Raw genomic sequence first — 18,998 nt, 5'->3', positions numbered from 1 at the left:
GAAATTACTAATAAGTGGAAAAATGGATAAATAAGGGAGGGAAAGATGATGGCAAAGAGTCCAAAAGAAAACACCAGAGGAAAGAGAATGAGGGAACAATAGAGGTTGTCCACATCTGCCCTCAACAAGCCTGTTCCAGCACTTTCTCAGGCTTGCTGGCCTATGCTTTTGCCCTCTGAATGTGACTCACTCAAAGTAAAGCTTTGTCAGAATTGTCCCTTTCCTCACCCCATGTTTCCCAGAAGCTCCATCGCTGCTCTCCACCTCTGTCTTGCCTGAATTCATTCCTGCTTACCTCAGCTTTGGTTCCTTGCTCTGCTCTCCCAGTGGATGTCCTCGAAGCTTGTGGTATCCATAGGACTTAGTGTGTCCTTGTTGGATTTATCTTTCTCTTCTCTATTTTAGCTTCATTAGTAAAGTTTTCCTCCTGTTGTTTCTAAGTTGATGTATTTAAGTAATCTGATTACATAGCATTTTAGGGTCCCTGTTCCCCTCACTGAGCACATTCTCAATGCTCACACATCTCTGTCAGGTAGGGGGTGCTGCTTTGGCATAGCTGCACCCCTTTTCCCCACTTTCAAGCTCAGCGGTTGAGAACATTTGAAAGCTGTTGCCTGGAAAAGAAAAGTGTGTTTGTATTTCATTGACATTTAGGATGTATCTATCACAACAAATAGATAAACCAGACCATCTTTTTTTCCCATTCTGTGGTGAAATATATTTCTTATTGATTACATGCATAATGATATTAATTTAGATGAACACAATTGTATGCCCAGGCCTAGATGGTTGAGGTTATAATTTATTTCTGCATGTTTGAGTCCTAAGTAGAGATCACTGTTCAAGAAAACTGATGTGCAGACCAGACCCCCTTTCTTTGGTTGGATTTTATATCCCAAATGAATCAGATGTTAGAGAGCTTTAGGTATTTATAGCCCTGATTTTCAGCCAGATGTCATTCTAAATACATTGTTCACCATCACCTTTTGGGCTTGGCTTGCTGCTCATCAGCGTGATCTCGCCTTGTAGTGGCTTCCGAGTAGGTGACAGTGATGTCACTTCGTTTTCAGTTATCTTTCAGGCCATCTTTAAAGCCTTTCTTCCCTTCCTGGTGCTGCTGGCTGCAGCCCACTGTGCGAGTGATTCTTCACATTTGTTCAGTCTGGGCATGACGCGGCAAGAAAGCATTGTGTTATAGACGTCCCTTGTTTTCAAGGTCTTGTGTGTTTGGGTTTTGTTGGCGTAGACAATGTAGAGGAAGTTGTTCAGGTTCTCGCATGTGTTGCCAGTCCTTGAATGCAGCCTGCTTTCCCACCTTTAGGCGTCATACATTCTGAACCTGGAGTACCCTTTCTCTTGTCTGGTGGATGAATAGCTACTCAGTCTCTAGGTCCCATCTCAATATTGACTTCCTTGGTAAAGCCTTTTCTGACTCCATTGGCATAATTTCCCCCTTCTCTGATTTCCATGCCACCACCTTTCTCATCGTATTACGTTGTGATTTTTTAAAAATCAACTGTCCCTCTTTAGATTTCTAGATCCTTGAAGCAGGGTTTTGTCATCATGGATGTGCCTACTACAGTTACCTGAGGTTGTTGAACTTGGGGAGAAGCCAAATCTCTGGTCTACTTCAAACAGAGGAAATGCAGGGCTCATTTCCTTCACTTCAGTTGAAATCTCTACATTCTCTTTGGTCTCTCTTGGCATGTGTCCTTGACATACCTAGTGTCTTGATTTATTCATATTCTTGAATGTTCATCGTGATAGTGTTATTTGTTGTAACTTGTGAGTAGTTGCTGTGCCTGTGTGCTCTTCAGCAGAACCTAATTTTGTCATTGTGGTGGTTATATTCTGTTTAACAAACATGTAGTGAAGATTTAGTGTTTTGCAAATGCTAATCCGTTTAACCTCATAACTACCTCATGAGGGAGGTACTGTTAATAGTCCCATTTTAAAGATGAGGAAACCAATGCACGGAGGGGTTAAAATAACTTGCCTAATATCACATAGCTAGTAGGTGGAGGAATTAAAATTCCAACCCAGGAGTTCTGGCTGTGGATTACATATCATTAACTCCTGCAATTTACTGCCAACATCGTTGGTGATACTTTGTCTTTAAACGCTAGCATGGTTAATCTACCTTTTTAATAAAGAGAATGGGGCATGTCAGAGGGCAAGCTCAGAATCTTGGGTTGGGCAATAATTTCTAACCAGAAATTGTTTTCATTGTATTTTTCTCTATTATCTTCTATTTGTGACAGTTGAATCTGGTTTTCTAATTATGGTAGTTATATAAAGTTTTATAATTATTCGGCTTTTAAAAGTGAGTTACTTTAAAGAAAAATATCAAGCCAATAGCAGTAGGTCTTAATGGTGGTTAAATTCATATCATAAAAGTCCTAAGAGTGGTACATGAACTACTAATTGATAGGATATTGTGATAGTTGCATGGAGAAAGTGAAGAAGAGTTATGGGTATGACAGGTTCCTAGTTTGGCTGATGTAATTGACTTTTATTCTATTACCAAAGAAAATATTAGCACTAACTGAGGGAAAAAGAGGGAATAAAAAGGACATGGGAGGACACATTAATGTTTACTCATATTGCGTATATATTGAATTCTTTTGTCAGATTGGATTTATAAGTAAAAACTCACTCATGCCAAAAGTGTTCTCCTGCATAGTTTATGGTTTTAAACATGTAACCCGCTTGGGAAGTGGTTTAGAAAAGTTTATAAAAGAAGGGTACGGAAAACCAAACGTCAGTCCTGTGAGGTCAGTTCAGAGGCACTAAATCAGGAGTCAGGAAAGCAAGGCAAGGAGCAAGTAGGCTGAGCCAAGATAAGTTTTGTAGTGCACACGAGTTTTATTTTCCCATATCACTTTCTGTGCACCTCTGCAACAAACTTTTGGTTTCTCACAGGATTTCTATGGGAAGAAGGAAAATGAAAATAATTTGAGCTGTCCACACCTTTGGGTTCAATGGGCCCTTTTATGGGTCTCTTGTCAGTGTCTGCCATGACTCATTTGCATTCTGGTGGTTGCTGGGCACAATAGGGCGCTATATAAACAGCCCGTCCTTTCTACCCACGTGAGCTGAAAATAGGCTCTGGCTGCTCTCTGCCCGAAGGTGATGTCACCCTGGTGATGCTCTGTGAAACAAAACTGGTGGCCCTAGTTTTGTTTGGGTAGGAGTGGTAAGTCATCTTTTGGTCACTTCCTGGCTGGAACCTCTTCCCATATTGTCCCCATCAGTCCCTGATTCCCAGAGTGTGGCCTGCTTGCTTTCTACCGGTTTTTACTTAGATGTGTGCATTTAGGGACTGGGCATGCTCCTGGGGCCACTGGATCACTGTTGTGTATTTGTGCAGCTCCCATCTCCTCCAGCTTTTCTGTCCACTGTCTTCGTGCCCTTTAACTCTTTTTATGGTTCAACACGGTCTGTGCTTCTTTTGGGGCCTAATCTATGATTGCACCTCCCGCACCCTAATTATTCTCCGTTACTCCTCTTAGTATTCTGTACATTTTTCTTCACTTTTTCTTTGACCCAAAGCATGTCTGACAGCCAGGACAGTGCTCTGGCAAACTGTCAGCCAGCTCCAGTTGATTGGGACTGCCTGCCTAGAGCACTGAGTTGAGGAAGTTCTGCGGCCCCCTTTAGACTCTGTGAGTAAAGGGCAGCGGTGGCCGAGTGATGTCTGCCATGGGCGTGGGAGAAAGAGGTGTTGACATACTTGCTTCTGTCTGCCATCCTGGATGGGTGTCTTGGAAGCATGTAATTGCCAGCTCTTTACTGATCAGAATACACTGCTATGTTCCGTGTGATAAAGTAGAGGGGGTCAGATTGGATCAAGGGAAATGGAAATCATAAGCTGACTGCGTAGGCCTATCTCTTGGAAGAAGAGAGATGGAGGAAATGACACATATAAAAATGCACAGTATCAAATTGGGCGAGAGATCTACAAAGGGGCATTTCAGAAATACACTTTTTCTTACTCACCTTCCTCTTTCAAAAATATACTCTTTGAAATGCCAATAGTCAATAAGAAAGTTGAGGAACAAAGAGTGTGCATTTAGTTAAACCACTCTGTGGCCGTCTGGAACCTGAGCAGTGTAGGTAAGCGTATGAGGAAATCTTGTCATTCATCCTCCAAACTACATGGCGCTTCTCTTAGGTACCTGCTAGGCTCTGTTCATGCAGTGATCAAAAGACATCCACCCTGCTCCTGAGGAGTTCACAGTCTACAAATTTTACTTTTGTTTTTATAGTTATTTGTATGCTTGTATCCTCCCTCCCTCCCTTTCCCTCTTTCCCTCTTCCTTCCTTCCTTCCTTCCTTCCTTCCTTCCTTCCTCTCTCTGTCTCTCTGTCTTTTGGCGATTTTATTAAAGCATGGAGAGTTTTTCAGAGGAAAACCCATACCTGATTAGTTTCTCATTCTTGTTGCAGCCTCTGTTGGTTAACTTTATGTGTCCGCTTGTCTGGTCCAAAGGATACCCAGATAACTAACTGGTAACACATCATTTCTAAGTGTGTCTGTGAGGGTATTTCTGAAAGAGATGAACATATCTGATTCAGTACACTGAGTAAAGAGATCTGCCCTCACCGATGTGGGTAGGCGTCATCCATTCTGTTGGGGTCCTGAATGGAACAAAAAGGCAAAGGAAGGGTGAATTCTGTCTCTTCATCCGGGATGAAGTCCATTTCTCTTGCCCTTGAACACTGAAGCTCCTGGTTCTTGGGCCTTTGGACTCCAGGAGTCAAACCAGTGGCCTCAGCTCCTCTGATTCTTAGGCCTTCAGATCCGGGCTGAATTAACCAACCAGCGTTCTGGTTCTCCAGTTTGCAGACAGCAGTTTGTAGGACTTCTCAGCTTCCATAACTGTGCAAGCCAATTCCTATAATGAATGTCCTCTTATATATCTCTCCACATATCCTATTGGTTCTGTGTCTCTGGAGAAATCTGACTAATACACCCTTAAGCAACAATCCTCTGTACGATGCCTCATACACAGAAGTTTTCTCATAACTTTTGCTGAATGCATTGGGTGTTGCAGGCTGCATGCAAGTGCCATGGGAGTTCGTACCAGGGAATGGTTAGTGGAGCCTGGGCATGGCTTTGGGCAGAAGGTGAGAAAGGTACTGTACACATCTTGACCATTTATTGGCCTTGTAACTTGACCATTTCTTTTCACTTCTGTGACCTTGGTGTGTTCTGGTATAAAATTGGGGTGATCATTTTCTCAGGGTTTATTTTACTATTTTTGTGCTATGCTGTTCTCTAGGCGTTGTGTAGAGAATTTAATTTAGTCCTGGCATTGTTTTGAGAATTAAATGATGTAATAAATATGAAAGAACTTTATAAACTCCTAAGTGCTGTACAACTATTAGTTTTTATTAATCTTTGTTATTAAGAGTGGTTTTCCTTTTGGTTCGTTTTCTGTTTTGTTGAAGTGTCCACGGATGCCTGAGGGATCCAGCCTGTTCTGGACCCAGCAAGCAGGACAAGGGCTTTCACTTCTGACCTACTTCTTGGGGCATCTTAGCCATCTATTGTAATTCATTGGAGGAGGGTCTAGAGTTTAAAACTCTTTGACCGTACCTTAGAAACCATTAAAAAATGGTTTTAAGATCAGAAAGCTAGTTAAATCACAAATTAATCATGGAATACAGGTTTCCTTGACTAACATTTTTAAAGTGGCATACAAAACAACATCTCGGTGAAATATCTGAGCAAATATTAAAATTAGGGTATTAAAAACTTTATCTAGAGCCATCATGATTTTTCTAAGGTAATGGATTTTATACAGTAGTCTTTTGTTCAGGATAAAGGACTTGAAATTTAGTGTTAGACTGTAGTGAATTTGAACATCTTGATGGAAGGACATTGGTACTTGTGTGGAGCTGGATCTGGAGAATGCTGTCTGTTGTATTTTCCCAGATTTTTAACCTTCGACTGCCACTGGTGGTTAAAGAAAACAATGCCTGAGATCTCATGGTAACCTGTCCCAATTTTCGTCCTCTTTCATTAATTATATTTTCCTTGCTAGTTAATTTTATTTTAGAATGGTGTGCTTGACATCAAATATATCCATGGCCTATCTCCAAATCACATGGTTTCAATGGTTGTTTCTGTCTGGAGATCCTCTGTGGCGTGGCTGACGGGATGCACTGTGTTCACGCTCGCACGTCTCCCCTGCGTTTTGGAGAATGGTTTGTTCTTTCAGTTTTGCAGTCCCCTGTCCTCTCACTGGGATTTATATATTTACTTCAGATGGTATTTAGAAAGTGCTGGTGGAAACATAAATGCCATTCAGCACATGTAGGCCGCTATTATCTCACACCTGGATCCTTTCAACAGCCCCCTTAATGGTTTCCCCACTGGCATTCTCCCCTCTTTCTAATCCATCCTATGCACCAAGATTAATCTTCCTAAAATACCGTTTTCATCCCACTCCAAAACCTTTAGAGGCCCCCCATGGCCTGCAGGATGAAGTCCGGACCTCTTAGCCAGACAGTTATGTCTTCCTGCAGACTAGTTCCCACTTACTTTCTGACCCTCCTACTGTAAATGCCCTCTTAACTGCTGTATGCGCCGAGGCCTCTTGTCTTCTCTCCTGTGTACCTTTGATTACTGTCCCCTCTCTTGCAGTGGCCTTTGACTCTGCCTCTGCCCATCTAAATCCTACTCATGGAGCTTTCAAGTTCTGGTGCAGCTGATCGAATCCTTTATTTTTTGTGCACCATTCACTGTCCTTATCATATATTATCTTTTATTATGGTTGGTTGTTTACACAACCCATGCACTGCTCTTCATGCCAGTTTGTGAATTCTTGAAGAACACAGTTAGTAGACAAGAATGGATTGTTGCTGGTTTTATAGCTCTGTGCAAATCGCAAGTTCAGGGTTGTGGTTTATGGTCACTGAGATGTATTTGGCTATTGTGTTCTACCATCTTTATAAAATAGGATCTTCATAAAATAGGTTTCTTCATAAAATAGGTTTTATAAAATAGTGTTGGAGGATCTTCATAAAATAGGTTTCACTGAGTGCTTGTTGAATAAATGAATACATATGTTAGGTTGATTTTGTTGTCCAGAGGGGCAAATTATTTTAGCATTTAACTTAACATGTTTGCAGGTGTGTAGGGTCTGGTTTAGGAACAGACATGTTCACAGTGGCCCCAGAGTCATTTATGGGCTGTCGTGTGTTGTGTATTCTGCTTAGATCATGGTTGTATGCTTACTTAGAACTGAGTAAGCTGGTGGCCCATTTTTTCTACCAGCCAAATTGGAAAAGTTCTCCCAAGTGTTCCAGAAATCATTTGGAGAATACGTCAAGTAACTGCTTTATGTTACATTTCAGCTCTTGAGGACGCAGGCTGCCTCGGGAGCCAGAAAGCACGAGTAGGACAAAATACAGCTTGTTGCAAAGATCAGTTAAGCAGTCTTTTTTACAAATATTCCGCCAGTTGTCAACTCTTCCTTGATCATGTCATCATTACTGCTTGTGTTCATCTGACGCCAGACAAAAAGAATAAAGGAAAAAGAGAGGGGGACTTGGGAGGAATTCCTTCAGCGCTTAAACCAGGCTTGTCACACCACAGGGACACAATATCTGGTTTTAATAATCTCATATATCATTTGCAGTTTATTATTAGTAAAATACAAATCCTATCTCAGAACTTTTTGCAAAATTTTCGAGATTATGAAATGTCACTTTTGCTCTTCTTTGAGGAAAGTAGGGGAGGGAGTGTTAACTTGCTAATGTCATTACACTGCTTGTTTTCGGGCTCAGATTAATAGCAGGTGGTAGCCATTTTTCAGAGCAAACAGGCTGCCTTTTTAGTTCAGTTAGGAAAAAGCACTAATTCTTTCCTGGAGTCTGGAATATTCTGTGCTAGGTGACATGGCAAGGATCACAAAACATCCAGCATTTTAAAGTAGAAGAGCTGGCTAATATTGTTAAAATTTTAAAGAATCAAGCCAGAGCTTTCAGCAATAAATTTCTTTTGCTGTACTGAATGACTTACACATGTTGGTATTTATGCTTAACATACATACCTGTTACTTTCAGTGAATATGTTTTCATGCACCTCTTTTGATTTGTGGTCTGTAGTATCTTTGTCCACTTCTTCAGTGCGCATCCCAGATTGTGAACACCCCTTAGCAGCTCTGTAGATGATCACCCATGCAAATGCATGCTTTTTTATTGTGTATGTGCCTGGTGGGCGGTGGAGGGGGGAAGCAGTGATGTTATGTTTGATATAGCAAGAATTTTTATTTTTGGGTTCTTTTTTCTTATTCAAAGGCAGGTTTTTTTGAGATATTGTTTAGTATGTCAACTCTAAATGTGAGTCAAGATAACCTGTATTCTGTTTTTAACTCATGACTAACTAGCTTTATGATCTTATGTGAGTAGAGCTGTCCCAGAATTAGTTCTTGAACATCTGAAGACCTTGGTTTCTAAGGCACATTCCTGCTTCAAATGTATATGATCCTTTCTCTTTTTGTCTGAGTGTTTTTGATAGCTGATAAATATGGCATCACGTGTCACTCATGCTATGTCATTAAGATCATCTTTTTACTTGCATTGTACTTGTACTTGGTTTAAGAGGCTTGAGGGTGGGGGTCACTTTCTTTGGGGCTGGGATCTTATCACTTAGCTCCTCAGTCAGAACAGTTGCTAGGGGCTTTCTGGCATCTGATCAAATGATGGATGAATGAAAATCATACTCACAGGAGGATGATTTTTAAGCCAGAAAGATAACATATAATAAGATGGCCATAACTATAAGGCAGGCAGGATATCATGTCAAATAGTTAATAATATTCTGACTTCCCAGCAGGCAAAACCAAGTCAAAGTCAAAAAGTTGCTTTTCATTCTTGGATCCAAACCTATAGAAGTGTCTGCCTGGTGAGCTGTAGTAGTAGGGAGAGTTAGAAATTCTGTTTTCACGAGACAGTTCTTCCAGCTGTAGATTTCAGGCAAGTCTCTTGTCTGGAACCGTTTCCTTAACTATTAAAAAAAGGGGGGGTATAAAACTGTACTCTTTACTTCACATTGCTGTGGAGTGAGGCTTTCTAACATGATTGTGTAGTTTTAGGTCTTAAAAAGTGATAAAGGATGTTAAGAATTGTAAGTGGACATTTTGGTTACGTCCATTCCTGAGTTCCTTATTCAACAAACCTTGGATGAAAAGCACCCCTCCCTCCCCTCAGTGTACCAAAGGATTCTGGAATTTGAGAATCTCTGTATCATTACGGGGTTTCCACACCAGTGTGTAAACAGGGATGAGAACAATGCTAAATCTAAGCTAGCCGAGCTCAGAGAATGAGAAGAGGTGTGATTCAGTGTGGTTCCACCATGGGCAGATAATGGCTGCCTTCTCATCCTTCTTCAACCAGCTTGATCCAGGAATAGAAGTGGCTTATTTACATTCTATCTGGTCTGCTCTCTTGCTTTCTGTTTGGGTGATTTATTGTTTGGGTGCATTCTCTTCTTTCCATTCCTCCTCCCTAAGACTTCTTTCCATTTTTGCTTTGTTGAAGCTTGAGTTTATCATTTGTTGTTCCCATGGTCTCATATCTTAACCGCTTTTCCTTGGTCAGGTAAGCTGGAGGCCTTGTACAGAGGGCCAGGTACCCCTTCATAGTTTCATTACCAGTGGCCATTGCTGAGGAAAGTTTTAAAAATAATTTTTATCCTTGTAATACTTTCCCAATTCCAGTTTTTCTGGGAATACAGTGGAGTCACATCTTAAGGGTTTAGTTTTAAAATCAGCATGAGAATTTTATATGTCAGTTACATCTCAGTAAGACTAAAAACAAAAACAAAGAAACCTCAAGCCCAGAAACAAAACCCGTGTATGAGGCAAAGATTTCTTTTGTTCAGATTTATTCTTAAGAGCCCAGCCATGCTATTTTTCTTCTGTTATTGAGTCACTGTGTTTCTTTAGTTGAGCACTAGATAAAATGTTGGCTTTTATTTAAGGATTTGTGAATGGAAACTCTATTATCTTGAAGCACTAGAATTCCATTCATTGGGCAGGAAACGAGGGAGGCCAAGAGTGCGGCAGGCTGTCTGTCCCAGGCTTCCCGATGGGGTAGTAGAATCCTGTGCGTTACTTAAAATTCCTCTGTCCAGGGGCGCCTGGGTGGCTCAGTCGGTTAAGCATCTGACTTCGGCTCAGGTCATGGCCTCGCGGTTTGTGAGTTCAAGCCCCGCGTCAGGCTCTGTGCTGATGGCTCCGAGCCTGGAGCCTATTTCAGATTCTGTGTCTCCCTCTCTCTCTGACCCTCCCCCGTTCATGCTCTGTCGCTCTCTGTCTCAAAAATAAATAAACATTAAAAAAAAAAATTCCTCTGTCCCCTCCTTCAGGGACTAGTTTTGTATTTGCATAAATTAAATGTGCCTGTGACGTAATTCCACCGTGCCGTCCTGTTTAAAGCATTATAAATGAGAGAAGGATGCCCAGTTATTTTCTGCACTTAGTCATTTTTTTTTTTTTTTTTTTTTTGGTAGAAAATGAGAGCCAGTGTGATTTGGTTAGCAGCAGTGAGCTGAATTTGTTTTAGAAAGCGGCCCATTTTATAGTCAGTCTTACCTGTTTGAATCTGACAGGTAGCATTAGGTTCAAGAAGCAGGCCTGTGACTATTGCTGAAAGCCTGAGAGCCGGGAAAGGCCACATCACTTCTCCAGTAACTGGACACCCACCACCAGTGCCACGTCAGGCAGAGAGGGAGCGTCACAGCTGCCGTGCAGCGTCTGCCCCTGGCAACCAGGTGTCACACACACACTCCAAATGTTGTTTAATGTGTACTTGTAGCATCCTAACAATTGGGCAGCAACACATACGCATTCAGTGAGTTTCCTCTGGCCTAGCTGGAGAGTAGATTCAAATTGAATAACAGCAGAATTGTTGTGGTAGATGTAATGCATAAAACGTGAATGTTAGAGGGATCTTAGGTATTATTTAGACCGTCCCCTTAATTTAAAGGAAAGGAAACAGGCCCCAAGAGGTTACCAGGATCATGAGTTAGCAGCCAAACTGGAATTGAAACTTTAATTGTCTGATGACTGTTTTGTTGCTTTTCTTGCTGTGCAGGACTTCTAGATCAAGTTGTATTTCTTAGGTCCGATTGGAAATATGCAGCCTGGCCTGCATAACTGGGGCAGTTCCTAAGGAACTGATACGTACAAACAGATATGAACTCGTGGTGGCTGGTTTATTTCGAACTGGAAGCTGAAGTTTAAGATCTGCTCAGAGTTGGTCTTTTTCATTTGCAAATCAGGTTATGTGGCAGCCATGGGGGTGTGCCTTTCGGCTCTCACTCTTGGAGAGAATGTGTTGCCAAGGGTGCACTTGGCCGTAAGCCTCAAGCTGCTGCAAGTCTGGAACCCACCGCAGGCATTCGTCCCCGGGCCATGCCCCTGCCTGGCTGATAGTACACGGCAGAGGCTCTGGAGCTGCGCCATCTTGCCTGACACAGGATTCCTCTAATGGTCAGTCTTCGGCCTGGGGCTCCTCTTTGTCCTGGCCTTTTCGGAGCTTTTCTCAGAGCTACGCGGTTGTCTCCTTCCAACCTCACCTCGCACCACAGGTATCAGACCTACAGCATAGTCAGAGGCTCGCTCTGCCACCTCTGCCACTCCTGCTCCCTCTCTCCTTTATCCTTCCCCCCCACTACATCCCTCCTACTTCTGATCTGCCTCCGCGTCTGCATCCCAGTGGGCCTGAGCTGACATGGCATATGGGTGGTTTTGAAGACATGTTTAGAATATTCTGCATTAGCCTCACAGCAAATTTTAAAAATCTCTTTATGTTGGGTAGGGTTGAAAATAACTACAAATCGTTGACTAGTCACTTTTACATTGTCTTCTCTTCACGTCGAGCCAAAATGAAAAGAAATCCAGTCAGTGAGTGATGTCTGCTGTCAAGAGCAAGGGTCCCAGAGCCAACTTGCTCCCAGACCTTGGGAATTCCCTCCGTCAACAAGGAATAAGGTTATAAGAGGAGAGGTTGACTGCGGCCAATGGGTCCCAGTAATATACGCATTGAATCTCAATGTAAATTGAACAAACACAAGTTAATACAAAGAAAAGGAAGTCAGAAGTTGGGCGGTAATTGCTTCCACGTTGTTGTCCAACTTAGGTGTCAGATCAGGGCCACCAAGTATCTTGGCACAAATAGTGTGGCTCACGCAGCATCTCTGTGCTAGAGTGCTTCTGAGAGTTTTTAATCTCTGTGGTAGAACAGGATTATACATAAGTGCCTGGAAATGGAAGTACTGTTCCCCACAATGTGGAATAAGGAGATCGAGACATTGTAGTGGAACTGCACTTTGCTCCTTTCTACTCTGGACCCCGTCAGATGTGGTCTGGAGTTAAGACCATGCTGCTCTTATATGCGATGGTAACACTCAGTGGTTTATAATGCCCATCTATTCTGCAGCTGGATTTGATAATAAAAGCCCCTTCCTGCTCTGAGCCCAGTAGTTTTCTTGAATATGGTCCCTTTCAAAAACTGCCTTTTCCTCTTTTGATGATCATTCTTATCCTTAAAGTTTCTACGCTTACTAATGATTCTGTGACATGAGGTTCTTATTTATTCATAGAACTTGGTCTTCTGGAACATCGTTTTCTATTCCGTTGCCAAATTTGATTCAGGTGGTCTTTTAGACTTGATGCATGATTGCATTCACTTGTGTCTTTCGTAAACATGGGGTAGCTAAAGTTAGTGTCATTAGAAAAGATAAAGCTGCTTATTTAAGAATTCTGAAATCCTAACAGTTCATTTACTTTTGATTGAGCATTTAGTTAGTGTTTCTTACGAGCTGGGTATCATGATGAATGTTCTTTTTTCAAATGGGTGTTTGGGACCAGCATGGAATATACAGAACTGAACTGACCAGGTGGTATATTTCAGTACTTTTCATGTTGAACTGTCATGTTGCTTTGTAACATTGAAAGTTGTAAATTATAATGGAATCATTATACACCTATTCTCAGGAATGATCTATAAAATATTTAGCATCAGGTATAGTGTTGTCATTGCCCAAGCGGAACACATGTTAAACAACTAGTACCAGTTCATGTCAACTGGATATCCATTCTGCCCGAACTGAACATCAGTTGCATGAATTCAAAAATTTTAGGTTATATGGGCATTGGTTCTGTTTATATACGGAGCTATAGAAAAGACAGAACTTACATACTTATTTTATAAATTGCATACTTCAGAAATAAAGAATTCACAAATAAAAAATTACATTCCCAGTTTCCTTTCTCACTGAGATATTATTCATTACATGCATGTGAGCCATTCTTGTTGCTTTTATACATTATACCTTTGTGGTGCAACCCTGCCATGTTATAATGGGAGCAAGTCTCCACTTCAGTTTTATAATACAAACAGGTGTTTATTGAAGAAAAATGTATTAGCAATAATTGATACAAGCCATTCAGTAAAACTCAGTGGTCCCAGTTGTCTATTCTTTTAAGTTGTTTTATTTTCAGGACAAGGGTTACCTGGGGCAGACTAGGCTGCTTATGGTTGACTTTAGGCAGCCAACAATCCTCTTAAACCAGTGGTTCTCAACTGGGGCAGTTTTGGCAATGTCTGCAAACATGTTCGGTTGTCCCAGCTCAGAGTTGGAGTGGTACTGTTGGCACCATAGAGGCCAGGTATGCTACTAAACACATTCTGTGATGCATAGGGCAGCTCTCCACTACAAAGAAGGATCTGGCCCAAAATGTCAGCAATGCCAAAGGTGAGAATCTCTGTCTTCAACCGGTGCCTGGATACAAGACTGTTAAGCGATTAAGCCTAAGGCCACCATCCTTAAAGTTAGAGCTGTGTGCTTTGTTCTCATAAGCTCTCACTGTCTGATAACTGGTCACACCGCAGATGTAGGAGGGTCCTTCCATTAGCTAACCCTTGTATCTTTTTGAGCGTTCATTTTACTAACTAAAAAGAACTTATATCTGACATCATGCTAGTTAATGAACCATTTTCACTAATAAAATCTCATTTGCACCAGTCATTGTGCCAATTAGCAAACCATCATTACTGATCAAGGCATGCATGAGTGAAGCCCTTGTAGTACCCACCTGTACTTTTTCAGCTTCCGATTTCGCACTTCCAGTAAGAATACTTGCTGACTGCTCCTGCGTTGTGTATTCTTGAGTAGCATACTGGCAGCACTTGGTTCAGAGCTTAACCTAAGGAGCACAGACACATGATGTCATACTGCGCATCTTGAAGTAAATCACAGATGCTGTGACAGAATTGCTCCCCAGAAGTTGTGTCTTCTTACTTCCTCCAGTCTCTTCACCTCAGTGTACTTTTTTTCCATTTGAGCTACCATGTCCTGAGTGTTTCCTTTGTGGAAGCTCCAGACCTAAGTTGAGCCAGAGATCCAGAGAGGAGTAAATCTCTTCCTAGACAGGGAGGAGGGTTTACAGTTGAGAGAGGGACAGTGGCTAAGTAAACATACATGATACAAGACAAACTCAAAAACAGGAGCTATAAGGGGCAGCTGGCTAGTTCAGTCAGTGGAACATGTGACTCTTAATCTCGGGGTTGTGAGTTCAAGCCCCACATTGGGTGTAGAGATTACTTAAAAGTAAAATCTTAAAAAAAAAAAAAAAGGCAAACAGGTGCCGTAAGAGACCTGCTGAAAGTTTTATTAGGTGCAAAAGTAGCAGAGGCAGCAGGGGGTGGGGAGGTGGGTATGACTTGGGAAAAGCTACATGAAGGAAGTAATATTAGAGAAGGATTTTAGAACATGGATGAGGCCTGAGGTGGCCATCGTGATTTAACAGAGTTGGAATGGGTATATGGATTTCCTGACTCCCCACCAGGTGGACTACTTACTGTGTCATAGTGGTAGTAAGTTCTGAAGCTAGAAACATGGAGAAGTAAGTGTATAAGTAAAAAATTATTTTTCCTCTTTAAAGCTGTAGAAGAAAGCTTGTAAAATTGTTTCTGACTTCATCTAGCACTTAATTTTGCTTCTTTTGTTAACTACCATGTTCTGCACAACTACTAGGAGAGAACTGGAAGAATTTAAAGCAAAGCAACACTAGGTTGTTTTCTATTCTAAATTTATGTACCTAATAACGTCCTCTCTTCACTCATTGTTGGCTTTACTTTTTAATTTCAAAAGCCACTTTGCTGGCATTTTGAAGAAAATAAGCAGATATGCCCAAAAGTGGAAGAGGACTTATTCATTAGGCTGTTTCCAGTATGTCCTTAGCATGAAAAAGCTGAGATGTAGACCAGGGGCCTGGATATGAGTTCCAGATTTAGGATTAAGGAGTCTGTTGGAAGTCCTGGTCCGTATTCAATTTATGTTAGCGGACATAAGTGTAGTTTAACATTTCAAGCTGGGGTTTGGTCATAGCTCGTGCCTGTAAGTAGTCATTGAAAAGTGCTAAAGTTGATAATAGGTTGGGCATCATTCAAGTTAACCCAGATGAGTTACCCTTTTTGAAGGTCATCTTCTAATGTGGTTCGGAAAACAGCACTTTGTATAATTCTTTGTTTATTAATGCCACTTGATAAAAGCTCAGTGAACCCTATGCAATTTCTCATTTATAACGGAAGTCTAGCATTCAGCTAATTGAACACATGGCTACTTTAATTATTTTGTTACGGCCAATTGATATTCTCAATGATCATGTTCCATAGCTTCTAAATGTATTATTACCTTACAGGTTTAGGTTCGTCCCTGTTGGATATTTCAGTTCTCTCTTTGTTTTATGTCAGCATATAATTTTATTAGGTTCCTATATATTTTGTGTTCTTTGTAGGTTTAATGAGGAATAAAGCTCTTTTTTCTGCTCTTATTTGCCTATGTGAGTTATTACATAGATGGAGATTGATCTATGCCACAGATGATCCATATCATTGTGAAAGACTAAGTCTTTCTCCATCCATGATATGTGTGTTTCAGATTTGTTACAAGATTTAGAATGATAGGAAATATAATTATAGGGATATCCTGGGTGCATTGATTTACAGTTGTTGCCTTTTCTCAATCCTGGTAATCTCTGGCTTCTTAGTATCAAATTGAGCAGGTACCTGCTTTGTTTTCTCCCTTGAGCAATTAAAATTGAACACTAGCGTTTCCAAGTACTTTGTCATTCAAAATATACGAGCTTTGGGGCGCCTGGGTGGCGCAGTCGGTTAAGCGTCCGACTTCAGCCAGGTCACGATCTCACGGTCCATGAGTTCGAGCCCCGCGTCAGGCTCTGGGCTGATGGCTCAGAGCCTGGAGCCTGTTTCTGATTCTGTGTCTCCCTCTCTCTCTGCCCCTCCCCCGTTCATGCTATGTCTCTCTCTGTCCCAAAAATAAATAAAAAACGTTGAAAAAAAAAAAAAATTCAAAATATACGAGCTTTCCCGTAGTCCCAAACCTTTCCTTAACATGCCTTGTCCTTGATGTCCAAAGAAGAAGTACAACCTCTGAGCTAAGTGATTGTGATGTCACTGGGTTCTCAATGCCACGTACCCTGTGCCACATCTCAGTCCTCAGCAGCAACCAGGCCTAAGAAGGCTGAGCTACTATGCCCAAAAGTTTTCGGTACAAAGAGTTACCTAGGAATGTACGGGGGAAGGTAAAGTTCCCACCACCACAATATGTTGTATCCAAAATCCCAGTTTTTACTTCTGTTGATCTTATTATATTCTTAGTCATAGTACCTTCAAATCCTTTCTGAAAAGAATCAAGTCTTAAGGAAGATAATATATGGGTACTTTATTTTGAAACTAGCTATCACCGAGTTTAAAACATTGAAATATTTATGTGTTGGGTTTCTTAAAGGAACCTTGATTTCCTTATTTTCTTTGTTTCTCTTGCATATGGGGTGCTCTAGTTTTCCATAATGATCCACTTAAGTTCTGTCATGTTTTCCCAAGTTCTGATCATGTTGTCCCAAATCCAACAGGATCTGAAAACTAACCAGCGTACATTTCTTGTAATGAGAGGAATAATAGCAAACAAGAGATGAGGGGAAATTTTTTATATTCCTTTTTTTCTAAGAAATAATTCTGCAATAATGTTGTAATCCTCTTTGTTTTTATTTGTTCATTTACAGTGATTCTCTGTTAGAGAGTTATATGTAGAAGTTTTATTTCCTTGCACTTGGTTTACTGCTTTTTTTTGTAAGTTGAGTGTGATTCTCCATACTTGGCAGCTATTAGCTTAGTCAATGTATTCTAGGCTTGTTTGAGTTTCAGGATTCATATTGTGTGACTTTCCCTCCCAGCATCACATTAACTGTTTCAAAGCAATGTGCTGTTCAGGTGTTGCAGCCATGCTTCTTGCTTTGTTGTTCTCCCCAGTGGCTCGCAAACTATTGATTCTGTTGGTTGTCTAGGGAAAGATTTGTGATGTTAGACTATAGTTTGGTGTTTTCGGGTCTTTGGAGGTAGTTCCTTTTTAGTGTGCACATCTGACCGTTTCACATGTTGCTTTAAATTTTTTCAAAGATTGCACTTAGAAAAGTGAATGAGGATATTGCTATACATCCTTTATTTATGTTGCTTCTCCAAATTAAATTTGTTGGTGTATGTGGTCCTCAGTAGGTTCAAGCAATATATTTATAGTATTGAATTCTTTAGTGTTTTCTGAATAACCATAATGGAATAGCTATTACTTTTTTGTGTGTGTGTTTTTAAAAAAGTCTCACTGTGCACTATATGTGAACAAAAGAAACATTTAGTGCAAGTGTTTTAAGAACCATGGTGGGTACTGTCAAAAATTGAATGGGAGAGAGAATCAAGTGCTAGTACATTAAGGATTTTGTAGGTAAAATAATTTCCATGCTATAAATAATTGTTCAAGTTGTTAAAACAATTTGGTTGTTAATATAATTACTTAATACCTCACTCTTTGAGCTTCTCTATCATATTTTTCCATATCCTAGTCAGGGATACATTTATGTGATATTAATGTTTAAGAAGCATTTTTCTGATCACAGAAGTAATAATTGTTCATAACAGAAATTTTGGAAAGTATAGAACAGTCCAAATAAGAAAAAATATCCCACGATGCATATCATATTCACTGTTAACATCTTAGCATACTAAGATGGGTAGTTTTTTCCAAGTCTGTGTAACAAGGCACTCAACTTTCCCTGTTCCTTCCTTAACCAAAATTAGGAATTTCCCGTATGTGCTATTTTATGACCTGCTTTTTTCCCCCTCACATAAAATTTTGAGTTAAAGAAAATTAACTATTCTACTAAAACATTAATTTTTAGTGGCTCTCCATGTTTGGTCATTATAGCTGGACAAAATCTTTATAGTCAATATCTTTGTGTTGGACCAAATCTTATTTACACAAACTTCTGTCGTTCCCAATTATTTGTTGCTTTAAATAATGTTGGCTGTATTTTCTTAGGTATAAATCCTTATGTGCTTTTCTTAATATTTCTTGGGATTAAATATCTAGAATAAAATCAGCCAAGTGATAAACAGATTAATAATAGTAAAGACATGTGTATGCACCCATCCATCCATATGTTTATATGTAGCTATTTTCATAAGTTTTAGTGTACTTAATTTGTGTACACTTTCTAATATTTATGTAGTTAAATTCATTCTTTGTGATATATAGTTCTATGAGTTTTGACGAATGCATGCAATTGTGTAACCACCACCATAAGCAAGAAGAGTAGTTCTCTCACCTCAGACAATTCTCTCGTATGTCCTTTGACTATAAAGTATGTTTTTTTTTAATTTGGAAAATATAAAAAAGCAAGAATAACTAGAAACCGCTCATAAGCCTACCATATAAGTTTTGTTGACATTTTGTTGAGTATCCTAGTTTTTTTCTTCCCTACCAAAAAAGAGATTATACTGTCCTTTCTGTTTATTATCTGTTTCTTTTTTTACTTAGTATATTTTGAGGATATTTTTATTTAACCATTAAAATGTTGTGGGTTTTTTTTTTTTTTTTTTTGCTTTTTTGCAGTTCTATACAACCCT

General features: G+C 40.2%; 1 protein-coding gene across 3 annotated transcripts in view; it reads left to right on the top strand.

The window, feature by feature from the left end:
- Nucleotides 1-18,998, top strand: part of CHCHD3 (coiled-coil-helix-coiled-coil-helix domain containing 3) — a 280,744-nt gene that overhangs the window by 161,241 nt on the left and 100,505 nt on the right. The window lies entirely within an intron of this gene.

This window comes from Panthera onca, chromosome A2 (assembly GCF_046562875.1).
Source record: "Panthera onca isolate mPanOnc1 chromosome A2, mPanOnc1 haplotype 2, whole genome shotgun sequence".
NCBI classification, from domain to species: domain Eukaryota; kingdom Metazoa; phylum Chordata; class Mammalia; order Carnivora; family Felidae; genus Panthera; species Panthera onca.
This window is presented reverse-complemented; position numbering and strand designations above follow the sequence as displayed.